Genomic DNA, 7,054 nt, shown 5'->3' on the forward strand with positions numbered 1-7,054 from the left:
TTCAAGAAGCAATGGATAATATGGATATCCATGTTATCCGCCTACGGGTCTGATCGAATAATTTATCTGTTTTTAAATTATCCGTTTTCGATCCGATCATATCCGACCCAGCGCTCCCCGCCAGTTTGCCACCCCTAGTCACGACAAAGAAAAGTACCACAACAATGTATACCTAGCTAGGTTAAATCTGATCCATGTTGTGTAATTTACACATAATACAACTCTTTTAAAACTTATTTAAAAAAATCACATCTACTTTCAAAAAGTTACACAAATACAATTTATTTCAAAACTTTTAACTTTTAAATTAAATTATATAAATCTTTCCATTTTCCTAATTAATATATATATGTTAAGATACTCTCTCACCTAAACATACCTATCCGTGTCAATTTTCCAGTTTCTTTATCAAAAGAAAATCCTCATATCAATCTTTTTCTTTCCGTTTTGTCTTCTATGTTTGTTCTTATTTGACTATTATCATAACTAGTGTATATATATATATATACTGATATACACATACTTACAACTTATTCATATTCATGTACTTTAATGCATATTTTCCACCGTGATATACTATATAGACTAGCAAGGACATGAAAGGTTTGGATTAAATAATTTGGTTCTTTTTTGGGTATGGTTTTTGTAGAATGTAAGGTATTTCATATAGATTAAAAAATACTAAGACTATGTTGTAAAGTACAGGAACAACAAAGAATACATGAGTACATCCGACAAAAGTATAACCCTGTAATGTTTTTAACATCTCTAAGAATTGATTTAGCATTATTTTTATATTCCACTCTTAAAAACATCTTATCATATTCCACTGGTTCTTTCTCCTGGCTAGCTTTTCTCCGTTCCAGCACTCCAACAACTTAATAGTGTATAGTATTCCACTGGTTCTTCTTTCTCTTTGTCATCCGTTTTCTATTCCAAAATCATCCACCACCTTAATATGAGAGGAATGAATGGACATATCACATAAACATGAGAAAAAAGTCCTAATAAGTCATTTGACGTACTAATTAGATATTCAGCTAATTTTTCTTTCACGAGTATTCTGGTGATACAACTCCACTTTTAATCAAAAGAAAAAACTAACGACCCAAATACACATGTCTATATAATATATTTAAAATATGACATAAGAACACTATATGTCTCTACTTCTATTCAGTTCAAAAAAGCATAGTCAGCTATCATAGATATATGTGTAACGTAACACCCAGAATATATAGGTAATATTTACATCTTTAGGAACATTTAAAACATACCCTAATATAAAGTCCCCAACTTAGCAGTCAGTCTCCGTCCTCCTGAAAAATGCAGCAAAATAGAAGTTTTATGTTACCTTCAAAAAGCAGGTAAACACAATCAAACATGTATAGATGTCAAATATAGGATAGAGAGGAAAACCCTAATTGTCTGGTAATCTATTAATAGATCCGCTTCTTCCCACAAAATAAATAGATAAACAGGAATAGAAACGAATAACCCTTTACTAAAAAAACTAACAAGGAATCTGTTGATGCAAAAAGTAGAATAGACTTTCTGTCACCTATATTTATAGTGACATAAAACATATAACACTTACAACATGTTGGAGCCGATGATGTACAAAGCGGATGATATAATCGGATCTGTATACTTAACAAGTATGGGCCAGTCGGATTTTGGGCCTGACTTGGGTCCTCAATGCATTTTTCATTGGGCCTAATTACACACACCCCACTTCTGGGCCTGCCCTTTTCAGATAGGTTAATTCACATTGTGCATAGCACATGTGTATTATAATTATTTCCTCCGTCCATGTACAACTTTATACATGTAATTTAATTATTTGCTCCATCCATGTATTTGTTTTAGGTACAACTTTGTACTAACTAATTGGACATTGCCACTTGGCAATATAGAATGTAGCCCTAGATTCATTCATACTTGTATATAACCCAAGGCATATACTGCAAAATGAGATACTGAAAATACAAAGAAGAAAACTTCAAATCATTCTTCTCATTTTTACACAACAGTACTTTTTAATATATTATTTCTACAAATAATCTATTAAACATCATTAAACATTACTTATAGGTTGATAATTGATATAACATTCTTCTTGATCATCTTATTTATTATTTTTTTGATAACTGGAAAAGATAGTCAAAAGAATGTGGATTCAAGCACATTAGTAGGGATATATGCTACTCCATTAATTTCATTAAGATCTAGATTACTCATTACCTGATCAAAATTGTTGCTTAAGGTATATTCTCAATCTCATTTTCTTCCTTGCATTGTTAGTGTGCTCTTAGTTTATGAGTAAATTCTTGTGCATCATTCTGTATACCACTATTTCCGTCCATATCTCCCAGTCTGTTCAGCACCTTGTTTAGCTTGGCTTATAAAATGTATATCTTCATTTGCAGGTTAGGTATTATGAGTTTGTGATCTTGTTGATATTTCACTCGCATCCTAATTTTCCCCTCCTCTAATTTTCTCATGACCTACGACCTCCTTTGCTACCGTAACATTATGTGTTACAACATCATCAAGAGGGTTGGGGTTAAAGTGAAATTGATAGGAGCAATCACAACTATTTTTTCTGCTAGTTGTTGTTGGTGTCCCTCCAGCTCTATCAATTGTGAATTATATGTTAAATTGCTTTGGTCTGGCCACTAATTTCATTTTCTTTCTTATCTTCTTTTTCTGGTTTTGTGCTCTAGTTGCAGCTCATTAGATATTTGCTCTGTTGCTTCCTTTGAGGATCCCTTGCAACATCTTCTATATCTTACCACATCATGTCTTAAACTTTCATTTCCTTATTTTTTTTCGGGAAAAGTCTAATCTGCAGGCCTGAGCAGTTTCAAAAGATACAGTATATAGTTTTCATTTTCTTATGTAACATAGACATGAATAAGAGTTGTGCGAAAGACAGACATGGTAGTATTATTTCCTAAAACACATAAGAAGGTTGCATGGTAAAGATTCCAAAAGCATAATTTATTCTAATATATATATATATATATATATTAAATTTATCTTTATTTTTCATGATGAAGTATTTGAATTAAACTTATATACGACTTAAATCCAGCAGAAGAACATAATACAGAAAACTATATCTAAATAAAAGGATGTGGTTGTGTTATCTAATTTTCTATTTAGACAATATAACACATTCTTTGTATTGTTTTAAGGAAAAATCCTACATAATTTTTCTTCCTTAAAACTCTTAGTTCCGCTCCGGATTCTTACCTGAATAATAATAACACGGGAACTCCAGAAAATTTTAAATTGCAACTGTTTGATAAAAAAAGCAAAAATAAAGACCTCTTGTGAGTTTTCTTTTCGATTATAATTGCACAAAGAAATATATGAATAAACAATAAAACTGACATGCATTAATTTGACATTCTGGCTGAATGGAAGTTGAGGCAAACAAAGAAGAGCAAATAAGGCATACAACATACACATTCCAATTTCCAACCACCCAAGAATAAAAGTAGGGGAAGATAGAAATAAAGGTTACGGGAAAAGCTTACTGGAAAAACTCACCGAAAATAGGTAGATATCGACTATAACCGAAAGATATGGCCAAAGCTTACAGAAGTAGAAGGTGATACAGGGTAACTGAGTAAAAAAACGCATATTAAAGAAGATCAGTTTATGCAACTAACATAGATTTTTATAAAATTGGAAGAAAATAAAGTAACGTAACTCTCATATTCAAATAGAGAAGTTTTTTAAGCAAACACATTTAAGGAATGTAACTTGATGTTTCTCACTAATTGAGAACATGGACATGAGAACTGTGAACTTACCATAGAAGAAGTATTTGGAGAGTGAGACTAAGAAGATAACCTGGCAAAATAAGATTTGAGAGTAAGGTTACAGAGAAAGGTTAATGGGCTGAGGAGGTAAAATTCAGTAAAGTGACTACAAATGAAAATGTCACTTGGATGTACATAAATAGGCAAGGATTACTATCAGACTTTTACCAATTTCAGCAAAATAATAGTAACAGGCAAAGATTTACTAACATATTCTTACCATTTCAGCTAAATAATGACATCCATGTGAAAATGACACACAAAGATACACATGCATTGACACTACTTCGACAGAATTAAGCAACAGAATCTCCAAAAAGAAGGGGCTGCTAATAAATGGCCATCAAACTCCCATAAGCAACAAATATAGCAACAAAGAAAGAAACAACAGAGAAATCTTGACAGAGTGAAGAAATTGCAAATGCAAACCATGAAGTGGAGGGCGAAAGAGATCAATGATGAGAGAGAAGAAGGAAAAAATAGTAGAACAGAAAGAGTTCTCCGCCTCTTATCTGCTATCTTACCAGACAACACCAAAGTAATCACAAAAATTTGATTTGAGCCACCACCCAAAGATCATTATCGAGTAGATCCTATGTTGGAGTCATCACCTGTTTTTCCCCCTTGAACTCCAAGAAATCGGATGCACAGTAGGAGACCTTTCAATTATTTGGTCCATCTCTAGAAGAAAAGCTTCGTTCTCAAAATACCAATTTCAAACCCTAAGTTAAATGTCAAATTGCTTCATGAAACAACAAGTATGGACAAAGATTCAAATAGATCAAAGCAAAGATATCATTTCTCCATGCCAACAAAGAGCTTGGGAAGAAACAGAATCTGCAATAAGCAAAACTGATTAGAAGAGAGATATTATTAGTGCAAATATATGTAAGAATTGTGTAAAGGCCAATTAGTTGACCAAATTTGCGGTCATTTACCATGTCATAACTGCTCCAGACTCATCTACTTGACTTAAGCATCCTAGTAAGTCATAAATGGAGATGCTGATTTAACGTTCTTCACCAAACGATGTCTTGAATTCTCTCCTATGATACACCTATTAGCTCTACTGGCAGTTATCCATTTATTATAAAGACTCATGATCTCTGTGTCACGGTCATTAACCTTATCCAGCACATCAATTGCAATTACCTAAAAATGCAGAAGCACAGTAGGCAAGAAAATTACTTCAAATGGATGTACCTTCCTTCCTTGCTAATAGCAAAAAGTAACATCAGAATTTACCGAGTTTCGTATTTATTTGCTAATAAATATATTCTCATTTTATCCTTATTTCTGTTCTTCTTTTGTTTTCTTTCCTCTTGCAGCTCCTCAAGAATATCACTTATTAGCAGATGTCGACTTACCTTGTTGGTCATCTCAATCAAAATCGTCATATATAGTTGCCTCTAACAGCCCTAGCTAGAGCGTCTGGGATTTCCGAATGAAATTGTACCGTACTCCGTGCAACTATAATTATTGATCTTGCATAGTCTATCCAAATTAAAGGTTCAAGCCAGATATACTAATTAACTCCATGAACAACCAAATTGAGCAATAAATCAGTAGAACAAGAAAGAATTGCAGTAGCCATGATGGCACTACTATACCAATTTTCAGATCTCAAGAATATTCTCTACTCACCATAAAAAACAAGTAGTAGTAGTAGAAAACAACTAATTGTCTCACACTCTCCTCGTCCTTCCTCCCTACTGAGCAATAAGAAAAAACTTTGCTTTCGGCACCTCCTATTTATCACTATCACCATCAACACTTTATCTACCTCCCACCACACGCACTTTGATCACAAAGGCTTTTATAAAAACAAATACAAAATATTTTGATTTTAATATATTCCTCAGTTTGCTAGAAAAACAATGAATTTTAATCATTAAAAAGACATGAAAGAGTGACATACTTCCATTCTATTAGACGTAGTGAAGATCCAATAAATTAGAAATTGAAAATATTAGTCGATTCCAAATTTCAACTATTAATTTTCTCGAGTCAATTATTCTCCGTTGTTTTGCAAGAAAAATAAAACACAAAAAACATGGTTACTTCAAAGTTCAAACCCTTCAATAAAATTTACTTTTTCTGATAAAGTTCCTTCACAGAAAATTATGACAAATTTACTTAAAAGCTTCATGTCTCAACGAAAGCATATAAATCAGAAAATTGATCATCTTCGTATAACTAATCAACATCCTTCTAGCTAGAAACCAGCTTCTAAATTCACCTGGAAAATTAGTTTTATGATTACTTCCGAAACTAATTCATCATCTTTCAGAAAAAATGAAATTAATGCCACAAATGATTTTGCTAACCGAATGGGTAATTTTAGTAACACAAATGATATTTTTTGAGAAGATCACGAATTATTTTATTCTACAATGTGGACATAATAATATGTATGGACACCAATTCCCCAAACTCCCACCCCAATGCCCAAACTTCATATGTGAAATTCACATAAGCACATGGGAGGATGTAACGTTGTGAAGAAAGATTAACACCCAAGTAATTGTGTCAAAGAACATAATGGCAAAAAGAATGGACACACACACCTCATACCAAAGGTCTCATCCAGGGAAACATCAAAAGTTATGCAGTTGTTATATAATTTCAGCTAATTATGACACCAAATGCTGGATCTGTTGATATGCGGTTTAACAGCAACTACACCTCAATCCGAAAGTTACTTGGGGTCTGATTCTGTAATTTATCAAGTAAAAAGATGCTACAACTTTTCACATCAAAGTAGAAATAGAAGGTTACCTGTTGAGAAAAAATACAAAAATGTGGAGATAACATGTACTCCGAGTGAGAAAGTTTCGAACTTTTAACTAACCTGAGCTCTCATTATGGCAGAGTTTTAATCGTTTATCATTTAGGCGAATATATGCAGTGGAGACTTCACTTTCCCTTTTCCTTAAATGTTGAAGCAGTAGCCCACTTGAAGTAACTACAGTTTGATTCAGAATTTGATGTAGGTCCCTGGAAGAGAATGTAGATTTTAAAGAAAATTTAGCAAGATAGAAGGATTAAAATACAACTTCTTATTAGACACAAATTCTACCATTTTGGGGGCTGCTACATGAAAAGACTTGATGAGATAACCACTCATTCATATTGCGGAAAACATAATGAGTGCAAGCCATAGAAAATACAGTTTTTAAATAAAAAGATGATATCCAGTTAAACAAATTGGAAAAGAGTGC

General features: G+C 32.7%; 1 long non-coding RNA gene across 4 annotated transcripts; it reads right to left on the reverse strand.

The window, feature by feature from the left end:
- Nucleotides 1-684: 684 nt before the first annotated feature.
- Nucleotides 685-6,821, reverse strand: LOC107760052 (uncharacterized). Of its 4 annotated transcripts, none has more exons than XR_012705585.1 (6): nt 6,401-6,821; nt 4,772-4,985; nt 3,825-4,670; nt 3,559-3,633; nt 1,278-1,319; nt 686-952 (listed from the first exon to the last, which is right to left on the reverse strand). It is a non-coding gene; the product is annotated as an uncharacterized LOC107760052 (long non-coding RNA). The 4 variants fall into 4 exon arrangements; XR_012705583.1 differs by having other exon boundaries at nt 5,201-6,821; XR_012705584.1 differs by having other exon boundaries at nt 685-930; nt 4,772-6,821.
- Nucleotides 6,822-7,054: the final 233 nt, after the last annotated feature.

This window comes from Nicotiana tabacum, chromosome 22, assembly GCF_000715075.1.
Source record: "Nicotiana tabacum cultivar K326 chromosome 22, ASM71507v2, whole genome shotgun sequence".
NCBI lineage: Eukaryota > Viridiplantae > Streptophyta > Magnoliopsida > Solanales > Solanaceae > Nicotiana > Nicotiana tabacum.